This window comes from Varanus komodoensis, unplaced genomic scaffold (genome assembly GCF_004798865.1).
Source record: "Varanus komodoensis strain SLA01 unplaced genomic scaffold, ASM479886v1 scaffold14_1, whole genome shotgun sequence".
NCBI lineage: Eukaryota > Metazoa > Chordata > Lepidosauria > Squamata > Varanidae > Varanus > Varanus komodoensis.
In genome coordinates this window covers 11,539,311-11,556,006 of record NW_025335438.1, presented here as the reverse complement: position 1 = coordinate 11,556,006, position 16,696 = coordinate 11,539,311, and positions in this window count along the sequence as shown.

Below are 16,696 nucleotides of genomic sequence, written 5' to 3'. Positions count from 1 at the left end.
CTGCTTCTCTTTCACAAAGCACAGGAAGCTTTATAAAGCAAAACAGACAGACAAAACTCACACAAGTGAGAATACCCTATTTAAACAACACAGTCAAAGGTTCAAATATAAAATAGTTTATTGGGAGCTGGAGTGGAACAGTAAGATATTAAAGTTTATTTAGGGGTTAGGAGGACAAAGAGATGGCAACACACACACACACACACACACACGCACGCACAAATCAATAAAAACAGTCTAACAAATTTCATTATGTGCTACTTACTGGACTAAAATCTTGGAATCTAGCAGAGCATATGCAGCATTAATTGCTGAGAGGAAGAGCATGCTTTGATTTCCAATCAGATGATATATGGAAGGTTCCAGAAGGAGTCAATGAATCCTTATTTTTATGGAGCTCTAGCATAGTAAAAGCCAGACCCTTAGCAGACACTGTTGGTTTGACCGTTTTTGATATCAGTAGTCTAGCCAGCAAATCAGAACATTACTTAATGGCTGGGGGCCCAGCTTCTTGTTTCAAACTATCTGACTGGATTGTGCCAGTTAACTTATACCAAAAGAGTGCTTAAGGTGCATTTTGGAGGACAAACAAGTGAGATAAGGCAATATAAACATGTTCAGGTTTCCTACCAGGGTGTTAACTTGCCAGAGGCTCTAAGGGGCTCTCATGAGCTATATCAGAATTAGATGTTTGCCAGCATGGATATGGGGCACTCTGCACCCTGTCTCAGCTTAGTCATGCACTTCACATGTTTTGGACTACATCTCCCATGAGCCCCATCCATTATGCCCCAGGGCAAGGCCGCCCACCACCACCGGGAAGACATGGCAGTGGGTGATAGTTGTTGGGGACTCCCTGCTAAGGGACACTAAGGTGGTGGTATGCCACCCCAACCTGGAGACAAGGGAGGTTTGCTGCCTGCCGGGCACACGCATCCGGCATGTGAAGGACAGAGTGGAGCGTCTTGTTTGCTCCGGGGGTCACAGCCACTCCTGGTGATCTATGTGGACACAAACAACATGGCCAGGCAGGGTGTGGTTGGGATCACCAGGGACTTCAAGGCCTTGGGAAAGAAACTCAGGGAGCTAAAGGCTCAAGTGGCATTCTCATCGATCTTACCAGTCTGGGGATTTGGGCCAGGCAGGGACAGGAGGCTCTCCAAAGTGAACGGTGTGATGCCAGAAGGAATGCTTCAGGTTCCTCAACCATGGCACTCTGTTTCTTGCCAATGGACTTCTGGCAAGGGATGGGTTGCACCTCACGAGGATGGGGAAAAAGTCCTTTGGAGATGCTCTAGCGAGCTTCATCCGGAAGACTTTAAACTGAGCCGGGGTGGAGGGAGTTCAGGCCCCCCAGAAACGTGTCTGCACTGGACAAGTGTGGGGAGAGGATCAGGGCTCTGGGAGCAGGGTTTTAGAGATACTGCAGGGACTGACAGGACTCCTTCAGAGAGGGGCCAGGTATCAGGGAGGATGGGAGGAAGGTGGAGGGTGGGAACTCCAAGGAAAGGAAGTGGTGGGAAGGAGTTGAGGTGCACGTACACCAATGCTAGGAGCATGGGTAATAAGCAGGAAGAGCTTGAAGCTCTCCTGGGACAGGAGTGTATGACCTGATGGGAATCACAAAAACTTGGTGGGATAAAAGGCAAGCCTGGAATGTGAACACAGAAGGGTATCACCTTTTTAGAAAGGAAGGGAAAGAGGGGTGGGGGCATGGCCTTATACATCAGGGAAGGGATAGGATGCAGTGATACAGAATGCAGCACAGATGGGGATTCGGTAGAGGCAGTCTGGGTGAAACTTAGGGGTTTTGACAGGGAAAGAGACCTGACAGTGGGGGTATTTTCTTTTTCCTTTGTTATATTATTATTTTTTTTGTATGTCTTATGTATTCTTTGTGAGCCGCCCTAAGGCTTTGTTGTGATGGGGGTGGCATAGAAATGTTTTAAATAAATAAATAAACAAACAAACAATGTATCACCCTCCACATCAACTTGAGACCCTGGATGATGTCCTGACAGACCAGATTCTAAGGATATCTCAGGGAAGAGACACAGAAATTATGGGAGATTTCAATCTCCCAGATATTAGTTGGGAGACTCACTCGGCGGTGACAACCAGGTCACAGAGGGTTTTTCACACAGGGGGTCCAAGGGGCGACGAGGGGGGGAACATCCTTGACTTGGTCTTGACCAATAGGGAGGAGCTGATAGATGAAGTACAGACTAGGGGAGCTCTGGATGCGAGTGATCACTCCATCCTTTGCTTTGAGATCAGGGGACTGGGGACGTGCAGCAGGTCAAGCACTAGAAGCTGGGACTTCAAGAGGGCCAACTTTGGCCAACTGAAGGCCAGACTGGGGAAAGTCTCCTGGGATAGGTTACTGGAAGGTAACCGAGTTGAGGAGGGGTGGATGGCACTCAAAAAGGAGGTTTTGGTGGCACAAGCCTTGACGATACCTCTAGTCAGTAAGGTGGGGAGGTGGAGGAGAGTGCCGCCATAGATACAAAAGGAGGTGGTTAGAGGGATTAGACGAAAGAGGAACCTCCGTAGAAATGGGTACTGGGGGAAATAGCCAAAAGGGTATGCCAGGAGGAGGAGGCCCATTGCAGAAGGATTCTTCTTCGCAAGGCTAAGGCTGATTACAAGCTGAGACTTGCCAAGAATATCAAGAGCAACAAAAAGGGCTCCTTTTAGCATGTAAATAGGAAGAGGAAGGGGAGACAAGTAGTGGAACCACTAAATAAGGAGGAAGGAGATCCAGTGACTGATATGAGGGAACAGGCACAGATGCTAAATGACTATTTTGCCTCTGTGTTCTCCCCAAAGCAGGACTGGGGATATCCACATAGGAGATTAGATGAGGCTGGGGACTTAAAGGGCACAGATTAGAGTCACCCCCCCCCCTTGAAGTTGAGGGGCTCCTCAGGGCATTGGACATTACAAAGGCTCCAGACCCTGATGGGTTACACCCGAGAGTACTTAGAGAGTTGGCAGGGGTTCTCTCACACCCACTGGCCTCCATTTTTGAGGCCATGTGGAGAATGGGTGAAGTTCCAGAGGACTGGAGGGTGGCATCAGTGGTCCCAATTTTGAAAAAGGGTAGTAGAAGGGACATGGGGAATTACAGACCTGTTAGCCTTATGTCCATTGTAGGCTCATAATAGAGAGAGATCTAGTGATGCTAGATAGGGAAGGGAGGCTGACAGCCACACAACACGGCTTCCGCAAAAACAGGTCCTGCCAGACAAACCTTGTGGAATTCTATGACAAGGTTTTGAGATGGCTAGATGGAGGGGATGCAGTGGAAGTGGTATACCTGGATTTCAGCAAGGCCTTTGGCAAAGTGCCCCATGATATCCTGGTGGAGAAACTGAGGAGTTTTGGGATACACCAAAGCACTGTCCGGTGGATTAGGGCATGGTTGACTGACTGAAAGCAGAAGGTAACCGTTAGCCGGGAATCATCGGGATGGTGGCCAGTGACAAGCGGGGTCCCCAGGGCTCTGTCCTGGGGCCAATCCTGTTTAATCTTTTCATTAATGACATGGAAGAAGGGGTGAACAGTCTACTGATCAAATTCGCAGATGACACTAAAACTGGAGCAGTGGCCACAACTGAGGAGCAGGTAGTCCAGATCCAAAAGGATCTGGACAGACTATGGAAGTGGGCAGGAGACAACAGGATGGCATTCAATGTGGATAAGTGCAAGGTCTTGCACTTGGGGCATAGGATTATTGTCATAAGTACAGGTTCGGGAACAAGTGGCTGAAGAGCAGCACTTGTGAAAGGGACCTCGGGGTGCTGGTTGACTGCAGGCTAAACATGAGTCAGCAGTGTGATGCAGTGCTCAAGAGGGCGAACACCACCCTTGGTTGCATAGCCAACAGTGTGGCTTCTAAATCAATAGAGGTATTACTACCATTCTACATGACTCTGGTGCACCCGCAACTGGAGTATTGTGCTCAGTTTTGAGTCCCTCATTACAGAAAGGATATAGCCAGGTTAGAGTCAGTGCAGCGTAGGGCCACAAGGTTGGTGGCGAGGTTGCAGGGGATGGGGTATGAGGCGAGGCTGAGGGAACTGGGTCTCTTCAGCCTGGAGAAGAGGAGACTCAGAGGGGATATGTTGGCGACATACAGGTATGTGAGGGGATGTCACATGGAGATGGGTAGAGACCTGTTCTCCACTGCAGAGGAAGGCAGGATGCGCTCCAACGGAGCAAAGCTCAGGGAGCCAAGGTTCCATTTGGATGCCAGGAAGCATTTCCTGACAGTTTGGACCCTGAGGGTGAGGAATGGGCTTCCACGAGAGGTCGTTGAGACCCCATCAGTTAGGGTGTTCAAAGATAGGCTGGACATGCACATGGCGGGCATGTCATGAGCAGACCCGGCTGGAGCCAGTTGGCCCGGGAGGCCCCTTCTGACTCGCTCTGTTTCTATGTTTCTATGACTGAGATGGAAATTGTAGCCCAAAATATCTGGAGGTCACTGGATTACCTACCTCTGCTTTTACCTCTAGCCCAGCACTAGCTAAGGTTATTTTGACTGGCTGTACACTCTTAGTTTACATACCAATCCCAAAGAAGGGCAATGCCAAAGAATGTTCAAACTACCGCAGCATTGCACTCATTTCACATGCTACCAAAGTTATGCTCAAAATCCTACAAGCTAGGCTCCAGCAGTATGTGGACCGAGAACTACCAGAAGTACAGGCAGGATTTCAAAGAGGGAGAGGAACAAGAGATCAAATTGCCAACATACACTGGATCATGGAGAAAGCTAGGGAGTTCCAGAAAAACATCTACTTCTGCTTCATTGACTATGCAAAGGCCTTTGATTGTGTGGATCGCAACAAATTGTGGCAAGTTCTTAAAGAGATGGGAGTACCAGACCTTTTTATTTGTCGCTTGAGAAACCTGTATGCAAGTCAAGAAGCAACAGTGAGAACTGGACACGGAACCACTGATTGGTTCAAAATTGAGAAAGGAGTTCGGCAAGGCTGTATACTGTCACCCTGCCTATTTAACTTATATGCAGAGCACATCATGAGAAAGGCGGGACTAGATGAATCACCAGTTGGAATTAAGATTGCTGGGAGAAATATCAACAGCCTCAGATATGCAGATGATACTACTCTCATGGCAGAAAGTGAAGAGGAACTAAATAGCCTCTTGATGCGGGTGAAGGAGGAGAGCGCAAAAGTTGGCTTGAAACTCAACATTAAGAAAACTAAGATCATGGCATCCGGTCCTCTCACTTCCTGGCAAATAGATGGGGAAGAAATGGAAGTAGTGACAGATTTTATTTTCCTGGGCTCCAAGATCACCTCAGATGGGAACTGCAGCCAAGAAATTAAAAGATGGTTGCTCCTGAGGAGGAAAGCTATGGCAAATCTAGGCAGCATACTAAAATGTAGAGACATCACCCTGCCAACAAAAGTGTGTATAGTCAAGGCTATGGTTTTCCCAGTTGCAATGTATGGCTGTGAAAGCTGGACCATAACGAAGTCTGAGCAACGAAGAATTGAGGCCTTTGAATTGTGGTGCTGGAGGAGACTTCCTGTGAGTCCCTTGTACAGCAAGGCGATCAAACTGGTCAGTCCTAGAGGAGATCAACCCTGACTGCTCTTTAGAAGGCCAGATCCTGAAGATGAAACTCAAATACTTTGGCCACCTAATGAGAAGGAAGGAGTCCCTGGAGAAGAGCCTAATGCTGGGAACAATAGATGGCAAAAGAAGAAGGGGACGGCTGAGAATGAGGTGGCTAATGGAGTCACTGAAGCAGTTGGCATGCGCTTAAGTGGACTCCAGGGGATGGTGGAGGACAGGAAGACCTGGAGGAATGTTGTCCATGGGGTTGCAATGGGTCAGACACGACTTCATGACTAACAACAACAGCTTGGCTCAGTCCTCAATTCAGACAGCAACTGCAGCCAAGTCTTGAAAAAGCAGCAATGAAGGAAGTAGGAAAGATAATCCATTATAAGGACATTGCAGGGGAAACCAAAGCTAAGATCATTCACACTATTTTATTCCTACCTATATATAGGGGTGTTGAATAGTAAAGAAAGCTGATAGGAAGACAATTGATGTGATCAAAACATGGTGCTGGAGAAGAGCTTTGTGAAAATCCTAGACTGAGGGAAAGATGAACAAGTGGGTCCTAGACCATATCAAGCCAGAACTTCCCTTGAAAGAAAACGAAGAAACTGAAGCTGTCGTACTTTGGGCACATCATGAGAAGGCAAGACTCACTGGAGAAGGCAATCATGCTAGGGAAAGTGGAAGGCAGAAGAAAAGGAAGACCACATACAAGATAGACAGGCTCCATAAAGGAAGCCACAGCATTGAATTTATAAGAGCTGAGCAGGGCTGCCAGGCACAAGGCACTCTGGAGGGAGCTCGTTCACAAGGCAACATAAATCAGAGATGACTGACATCAACAATAGCAACAACAACATCAACAGACCTTGAGTAATAATTTCCTCAAGCAGGAGACCACAGGGACCTCCTGTGTTGGCCACAAAGCTTCCTGATCCCTTCAAAAACAATTATCTTAAGAAAAACTTTGAAGAAATGTTGGGGTAGCCTTCTTTCCCTCCCCTTCTGGCATCCAACCTTGCTTATTCTCTCCTCTACACCATTGTCTTGCTATGCTCCCTGCTCCTTCCCAGTCTCTAATATCTTTATTTCTACATCCATCTTCAGCTCACTTTTCATTATCCAAGCCCTCAGGGCAGTCAATATGTGACTGGCCACTATGGGGCCATTGTGTGATGGCACCCACAGCAGTTTCTCAATGTCCTAAATTTGTCCATGGGTTCAAAACTGTTGGGGCCCCTGCACTAAGGTCATATAGAAATTGACTTTGGCCATGAACCATCCATACTAAATCACTTCTAAGTTGTCTTGCAATCCATTGTCTACCCTGTTTGTGCACGCACATGCACTGAGGTAAAATGGACACTAGTGCAAAAAGCTTAATCCACAGTATTTTGTATGATCCCAAGTATGTTTTAGAGTCAGTTCCTTTACATTGCACAGGATTTATTTCCAAGTAAATACGCATTGGATTGCTAACTAAAAACACAGTCTAAAATGTCTACTACTGAACTCCTACTGAGTCCTACAGAACTCAATAAGGCATACTTCCAGAAAAGTTGGTGTACGATTTTTTGGTGGCATTTCCATTGGTCCTAATTAAGGTATTGCAATCTGGGGGTTCCTCTCTCCATCCCACATACATGCCATTCTTGGATATTGATTTCTTTTACTCATAGCAGAAAGAGGAGGTGTCACAGCCAAAGTACCACTTTGTTTTTCAAAAGTTTTCTCTGACCGAGTGGCCTCTGGAGCTGTCAGACTACAACCTCCTTCATCACCGGCTCACTGGGCCAGCAAGGTTGATATGAGTCCAATACATGTGCAGGTACCTGATTGACCCTACCTTACAAATGGTCCTTTCCTTGACTTCTAGACCTTCCCTTTCTGTAATACATCTCTCTTATTTGATCCAGTTGTTTCTTTAAAGATAAGGGCTGCCTCACACCAAAAATATCCAAATCTGAAGTAGTAAAGAGTCCAGAATAAATACAAATCAATTTGCTTATAGATTATTTTATCCAACAAAACTGTTAAATAACTGCATGCTATTCTCCATTACATATAGCATATGCTTTAACAAATGGATTTTAGTGTACAGAGGACAGAAAAATTCCTCTATCCCACACTTGCCCCATGGGGACTTGGTGCTAGCTTTCACTTGAGGACATTAATGGAAGCATCCTAACCAGTGTAAGTTTTCTAAAACAATGATGACTCAAGGTCATTCCTCTTAAAATGATGCACGTTCAATATCATAGCTGGAAAAGGCATAAATACGGCCCACAGACCCACTTGAAGTTGTCAATCAGATTTGTTGCTACTTCTTCAAATCTAAAATTTAATGGGAGCATTTATGCTAAAAGGCATTAACAAAATCAAGAAATCAATTTCTAGTAAGAAGCATTCAGGATGAAGAAGAGCAAATGTTCTTTCCATCTCTCCTCTTTGGATTTTTTTCTCCTTCTTACAGACATTGCAGGAATATGCAAAGGAGAATTGCACTAGGTTATTGATGAAAAGTGGCCAAGGACATATATATTCTGGGAAACTAGCACGGAGACAAATTCCAGAACATTGCCCTTTGAAAGATGAAATCTCAAGGTCAGCAAGAAAATACATTTGTGCAAGTTCTGGAAGCAATCAGAAAAATCACAGGCACCCAGCTAGTGAAAATATAACAAATTAATGTGTAATCAGGGAAATACAATAGATGGCAGTGTTTGATGGTGCTGGTGCATTCACAGTTGCCATTCTGGGAATAACGGCTTCTTTAATCCCTGAAAGGGACTGAAGGCTTCAAATGGAGGGAGAAAGGTTTCCTCTCTGCCAGCTCCCACAGTGCTCCAGAGATTCCCTAAACTTTCCAGGGCAGGTTCAAGTGGCTGACCAGGGAAGGAGGACCCTCACCTATCCAGTGCAAGAATCCCATGAGCAGAGTTCCACTCACTGAAAGTCTAGATCCAACTATGTGTGTGTTTCCATGTTCATTCCGGAGGGCCAGAAGGATCATTTACTGATGTTTTGAATTTGTTTCTCAGAAAACCTTGCAAGCAAATCTAACAGTAAGGAAAGGTGGGAACTGAAATCCAGATCTAAATTCTGCCCAGCAATGTCCCAGATCAACTTTTCTTCTTGGACATTGCTGGAGGAAAAGCACTTTACAAAATGGAGCCAAAGTCATGATGAATTTATACAAATCTAGCTAAAACCAAGAAATTGAGATGGCATAGAAACACCTTAACTCTAACCTGCTGCACTACACTAACCCTAATAAAGGAGTAAAATAACATTGAGAAGGGGGCGATTTTGGAAAAATTGCTATTTTGGAAAATCCTTCCTGGAGTAGCTTTTTCTGCACAGCTCATCGTTTCTGCCCACTCTCAACACATTCCAGCCATAGACTTTGTCACTGAAGGAGAAAGAAGATACTGATTTCTATCAAACTTGGGACTCTTTTTATTATTGGCTAGAAAAATGGGACTTCGTATAGATTTAAGTATATGTTTTAAAGTTATCATAAATAGAAAAAATGTGGGGGCTGACCTAGCAGGTCTGATGCTCCTGATGATTGATGTTGTTTTTAGTTTTTCTTTGTATTAGGATTTTGAATAAAACTTATTAAAAAAAAAACACATTCCAGCCATCAATCGAAGACACCTCAGTTTTCTAACCCTAACCCTGCCCTGGTGTGCACCCCTAACCCTAATATATGGTTAAATATCACTGAAAATAATACAATTGTGAAACAGCCTTAATTGAGTAGCTTTTTCTGCACAGCTCATCGTTTCTGCCTACTCTCAACACATTCCAACCATCAAAATCATGCCAGGACACCTCGGTTTTCTAAACCTAACCCTTCCCTGGTGCACACTCCTAACCCTAATATAGGGTGAAAGTTTCATTGAATATAATGTGATTTTGAAAAAGCCAACACTGCAATAAACCCTGAAAACTGAGGTTTTAATTTAGAAAAAACAACTCAGACCCTGTCCACACACACACACACACACACACACACACTTGGCAGTGCACTCACTGGCCATGCAAAAGCTTGGACAAGTCATGGCTAATTCGTTGTAGCTTGTGACATCATCACCTGGCACCACTACTGCGTTCCAAGCACGTGCATGGCTCCTGTGTGTGCTATCATCCGATGCTTGGCTGCTGGGGCGATGCTGGGGCGACTTGGCTCGCGTGCCGACCTGGAGGGTTCTGCGTGCCCTATGTGGCATGCACGCTTCGGTTTGCCACCACTGCTCTACATTCCACTTTTCTAATTTTTCACTATTTCCACCATAAATTTTTCACCAAATAAATGAATTTTTCTACACTTTTGGTTGAACAATATATACTGGTTCTTAAAAGGAAATAAATCCCTCTGAAATTAGTAGAATGTACCTCTCCTGAGGATCTAGCTGTTTATCTTTATAAAACCTTGCTTGTTGAGAGGCAGTTGACATTCACTGGATCATGTACATACGTGGCAGAAGAAAAGAACCAGCCCCAGGCCTCACCATGTGGCTTTGAAAGAAGATTTTTAAGTAAACTATTTCCATGCTCCCCATTTTGCTCGAGTGTAACTGCTGTTTTGGCCATAGTAAAAGGTGAGCCACCATTATTTACCTGTTCCTCAGTGCAGTCATTTCCTTGTATAAGGCAAGGCAAATGGTTGGCAGTTGTGGCAGCACTGCCATAGAGAACAGAGCTTGCAAGGAAGAGCCTTAGTCTCCTTTGGCTTCTTACAGAGTTTGGTTTATTTAAGATGAATGTCATAACACTGCAGTTGAGTTAATGACCCTGTTGATCAGCTCTGAGGTTCTTCATATTTCTTTCTGAAGGGATTTTTCTTCAGAGTTTGGAGACTGTATGGTGTAGTAATTAAGAGTGCTGGACTGGGACTCCAGAGATCTGGGTTCTAGTCCTCACACAGCCATGGAGCTCACTGGGGGACTTCGGATCAGTCAGCCCAACCTACATCACAGGATGGTTGTTGTAAGGATAAGTCTGAGGAGGACGGAGGAGGAGGATTATGTAAGTCACCGTGAATTCCTTGAAAAAGAAAAAAGGATGGATATAGATATAATAAACAAACACATAAATATTATGGAAAAGCAAGATGCTTTTTAACTATTGGTAGCTGATCCACTACTGATTCCCAAAATTTGAAGCACTAGATGCAGAATAATGATTCTCAAATGCAGACCACTAATCCATAAGAGCTAGAGTGGCATAAGAGTTAGAGTGTTGGAATGGCATTTGAGAGAATCGGGTTCTAATCCCTGCCTGAGTCAGTGAGTCTCAATCTAACCTGCCTGACAGGGTTGTTGTGAGGATAAAATGGTGACTAGGAAGATTATTTAAGTCTTGGGGTTCTTGCAGGAAAATGGGGGAATATAACGTAAGAAAAGCCTTACTGGATCACACCTATGGTTCATCTGGACCACCATTCTGTTTACACAGGAGACAACCAGCTTTCCACAGGTTCCCACAAGCAGGATATGAGTACAACAACCCCCTCATGTCCAAGTTCCCCAGCAACCGGTATACCTGGGCATAACTCCTCTCATAAGACAGGTAACATGCAGCCCTCAAAACTAGTAGGTATCCATAGTCTTCCATGAATTTGTCCACTCCCCTTCTAAAGTCAACTAAATTGCTGCCATAGCTACTTCTTGTAGCAGTGAATTTCACAGTTCAATTATGCTCTATGTGAAGTAGTACTATCTGAATTTCCCATCAGTCAGTTTCATGGGATGACCCTGGGTTCTAGTATTAAATGAGAGAAAAACAAATGCCTCCTATTCCAGTTTCTGTACAACATCTGCATCCATTTGAACACCTCTGTGTTTTCTTTACTAATCCATTTTCTAAGCTAAATGATAGCAGCTACAGCTCTTCATTACAGCTGCCTTTCTCTGAATTTTTTCCAACTCTGTAACATCATTTTCTGCTGCAATAACCAAAACAGTACACAATGCTCGAAATGAAGTCACACCAAAGATTTGTATAAGGAAACCAAGATTCTGGCAGTTTTCTTTTCAGTTCCTTTCTTAATTGTACCTATCGTCAAGTTCGCCTTTTTCCACAGCTGTTCACTGGGTCAACATTTTCATCCACAACCCCGAGATCCTGTTCTTAATCAGTCATTGCTAGTTCTACTCCTATCAGCATATTTTTGCTGTTGGGATTTTTTGCCCCAACTGGCATTACTTTGTGCTTGCTTACACTGAACCAATTTGCCATTTTGATGTTCATTTTCCTAACATTAAAAGGCCCCTTTGGTTCCTCACAATCCTTTTGGGTTTTTACCACCCTATATAGTTTGGTGTCATCAGCAAATGTAGCCACTTCACTGTTCACTCCTAATTTCAGATCATTTGTTAGACTGAAAAGCATTGGCCTTATAGAGCCCTATGAGACCCCACCAGGTACATTCCTCCATTGGGAGAAATTACTGTTTATTCCTACTCTTTGCTCTCTGTTTTATAACTAATTACTGATTCATGGGATCTCCCAACGCCACCTCTATTCCATGGCTGCTAAGTTTGCTCAGGAGTCTTTGGTGATGGAATTTGTCAAAGGCCATTTAGAAGTCCAACTAAACAATGTCTACCAACTCACCTCTGTGCATATGTTTATTGACCTGGTCAAGGAACTCTAAATAGATTAGTGAAACATGACTAAGCTTTGTGGAAACCATGCTGATTCTTTATCAGCAAGGCTATCTTTAATAACATGATAGCATGTTGTTATAACAATAATAACAATTTTCAATTAATGAAAAAAAATTGAATTAATTGTTATTTAATTAAAGTAACAATTAAAAACAATTTTCTCAGAAAAGATGTTAAGCCAACCAGCCTGTAATTCCCCAGATCCCTGCAGATTCTTTTTTTAAAATTGGTGTTACATTGGCCATTGGCCAGTCCTCTAGTACAGAGGTTGATCTTAGGAATAGGTTACATATTTTTGTAAGAATGTCAACAATTATACTGTTAATTTATATTATTTTATGGAAGTTTATTTATGGATGTGAGCCGCCCATTCAGCAAATGGGGCAGCATAGAAGTCTCCTAAATAAATAAACAATTTCCTATTTGAGCTCTTGAAACTCTAGGATGAATTCATCTGGGTCTGGCAATTTATAAACATTCAAGTTTATTAATAAGGTTAAGAGTTTCATTTTCTGCCTCCACTGTCTGCCTTAATTCCTCAGACTCCTTTCCTGAATACAGGTTCTGTATCCTGACATTTTTCAGGACCCTTTGGCTTGCACCTCAGGTCCTCAACCCATTACACATTTGGCAGAGAAGTGTGACATATCTCACTCCAGGGACTAATTGGGCCTGCCCTGGCACAAGAACCCCTGGAGAACCCCTCCACAGTTATAATTCAAGAATCTTAGTTACTGTTTTTATTGGGTATCCATTGTACTGAAGCCAACAGAGAAAAGCATTGACATGGCTTTTACATGTCAATTCTTTTATCCAGAATGGATTAGGGTCAAAAAGGTTTAAGCCTTAAGGCAAGTTAAACTCCTGAATGGAGACAATCTCCCAGCAGGAAGAGAGGGAAGTAGTAACTTTTGGCCTGAGCTCCTTTTTAGACAAATCCATCATCCCTGCAGGCAGGGTGGGTGGGGGCCAACATTATCACAGTCATTGTCATGATTATCTCGAAATCTATTGCCTCTGATTTCAGGCATCTATCAGGAAAGGAGCCAAGACCTTATTAGAGTGAGCAATAAAGCCTGGCTGAAAAGAAAGACAGGGTGTAAATTAACCTTCCTTCTGGCTACAGTCCTATCAGCTTTGTAAATTCTGGCTGACATTTATTGATAAGCCACATTTTATCACCCCTATCATCAGTCAGGTGGACACTCTCCTGACAGCCCTTTGCTATCCTGTTTGTTTGATTGTCCTAGGCACAAGGCTCTTACCACCCTACATTACTATCTGGATTTGGCTATTAACCTACAGTTCCCACTGGACAGTCCCACAACAGACAATTCTAGTATCCTCCATTCCCCAACAGCAACATTAACAACAAAAACAGTCTTTAGTCTTATTGATATTTTGCCTCTGTTTGGGGCACTCATATTGGTGTAACTACAAACTCCTTGCCAGGAATTTGTCAATAATACAGCAAGCATTCTAAGGTGATGGTAGAAAAAGAAGTTAATTCTATGGTTCAAGTAAGTCATTTTAAATCAGGCTTCATCAACCTGGCCCTCTCCAGGTGTTTGACTATAATTCCCATCATCCTCAGCCAGCATGGCATCAGACCTGATGGCTCAGAAAGATGGGAGCTGTGGTACAACACATCTGAAGGCTGCTGGGTTGTGGAAGGCTGGCTGAGGCCCTCAGTTTAGTGGCCTTAGTAGGACAGGGCATGTTGGTCTTCAGAAGCACACAACTAGCATTTCTTTCCCCAAACCTCCACTGTTGCTCACAAATGCTTCTACGAAGCAAAACAAAGGCTGTTTGCCAACCTTGATACACACAGAAGATGTGCAGTTCTACATCTTAAACTCACAAAAATCATACAACATGATGAAGGTGCTACAGGAAGAAAACAATTGGCTTTGCTGACCTCATCCTAAGCACATTTACCTGGGAATAAGCACCATTTCAAAACGTGATCCACTGGAGAAGGAAATGGCAACCCATTCCAGTATCTTTGCCATGAAAACCCCATGGACAGTACCAAAAGGCAAAAAGGTATGACGCCGGAAGATGAGCCCCTCAGGTCGGAAGGTGTCCAATATGCTACTGGGGAAGAGCAGAGGGCTAGTACTAGTAACGCCAGAAAGAATGAAGCAACTGGGTCAAAGCCGAAAGGACACTCAGTTGCAGATGTATCTGGTGGTGAAAAGAAAGTCTGATGCTGCAAAGATCTGTATTCCATAGGAACCTGGAATGTAAGGTCCATGAAATAAGGCAAGCTGGATGTGGTCAAACAAGAGATGACAAGACTGAACATCGACATCTTAGGAATCAGTGAACTAAAATGGACAGGAATGGGTGAATTTAATTCAGATGACCATCAGGTATAATACTGCGGGCAAGAATCCCTCAGAAGAAATGGAGTAGCCTTCATAGTCAATAAAAGAGTAGGAAAAGCAGTACTGGGATACAATCTCCAAAATGACAGAATGATCTCAGTTCGAATCCAAGGAAAACCATTCAACATGACAATAGTCCAAGTCTATGCCCCAACCACTGGTGCTGAAGAGGCTGAAGTTGACCAGTTCTATGAAAGCCTACAACACCTTCTAGAATTAACACCAAAAATTATGTCCTTATCATCATGGGGAACTGGAATGCTAAAGTAGGAAGCCAAAAGATAACCAGAATAACAGGCAAGTTTGGCCTTGGAGTACAAAATGAAGCAGGGCACAGGCTGGTAGAATTTTGTCAAGAGAATACGATGGTCATAGCAAACCCTCTTTTCCAACAACCCAAGAGACGACTCTACACATGGACATCCCCAGACGGTCAACACAGAAAAAAGATTGGCTGCAGAGCACATAGCCAAGGATGGAGAAGCTCTATAAAGTCAGTAAAAACTAGTTCAGGAGCCGACTGTGGCTCAGATCATGAGCTTCTCGTTGCAAAATTTAGGCTTAAATTGAAGAAAGTAGGGAAAAGCACTAGGCCACTCAGGTATGACCTAAATCATATCCCTGATGAATATACAGTAGAGCAGACAAATAGATTTAAGGAATTAGATCTGATAGACAGAGTACCTGAAGAACTATGGACGGAGGTTCGCAACATTGTACAAGAGGCAGCAACTAAAACCATCCCAAAGAAAAAGAAATGCAAGAAAGCAAAATGGCTGTCTGAGGAAGCTTTACAAATAGCTGAGGAAAGAAGGGAAGCGAAAGGCAAGGGAGAAAGAGAAAGATACACCCAATTGAATGCAAAATTCCAGAGAATAGTGAGAAGAGATAAGAATGCCTTCTTAAAAGAACAGTGCAAAGAAATAGAAGAAAATAGAACAGGGAGGACCAGAGATCTCTTCAAGAAAATTAGAGATATGAAGGGAACATTTCATGCAAAGACAGGCATGATAAAGGACCAAAATGGCAAGATTACACAGAACTATACAAGAAAGAGCTTAACGACCCTGATAAGCACGATGGGGTGGTCACTGACCTCGAGCCAGACATCCTGGAATGTGAAGTCAAATGGGCCTTAGGAAGTCTGAGCAATAACAAAGTTAGTGCAGGTGACAGTACTCCAGCTGAGCCATTCAAAATCTTAAAAGACGATGCAGTAAAAGTGCTACACGCAGTATGCCAGCAAATTTGGAAAACTCAACAGTGGCCGCAGGATTGGAAAAGGTCAGTTTACATTCCGATCCCAAAGAAGGGCCATGCCAAAGAATGTTCAAACTACCACACCATTGCACTCATTTCACATGCTAGCAAAGCTATGCTCAAAATCCTACAAGCTAGGCTCCACCAGTATGTGGACCGAGAACTACCAGAAGTACACACAGGATTTCAAAGAGGGAGAGGAACAAGAGATCAAATTGCCAGCATACACTGGATCATGGAGAAAGCTAGGGAGTTCCAGAAAAACATCTACTTCTGCTTCATTGACTATGCAAAGGCCTTTGATTGTGTGGATCACAACAAATTGTGGAAAGTTCTTAAAGAGACGGGAGTACCAGACCTTCTTATTTGTCGCTTGAGAAACCTGTATGCAAGTCAAGAAGCAACAGTGAGAACTGAACACGGAACCACTGATTGGTTCAAAATTGAGAAAGGAATATGGCAAGGCTGTATACTGTCACCCTGCCTACTTAACTTATATGCAGAGCACATCATGAGAAAGGCGGGGCTAGATGAATCACCAGTTGGAATTAAGATTGCTGGGAGAAGTATCAACAGCCTCAGATATGCAGATGATACCACTCTCATGCCAGAAAGTGAAGAGGAACTAAAGAGACTCTTGATGCGGGTGAAGGAGGAGAGTGCAAAAGTTGGCTTGAAACTCAACATTAAGAAAACTAAGATCATGGCATCCGGTCCTCTCACTTCCCCATCTATTTGCCAGGAAGTGAGAGGACCGGATGCCATGAT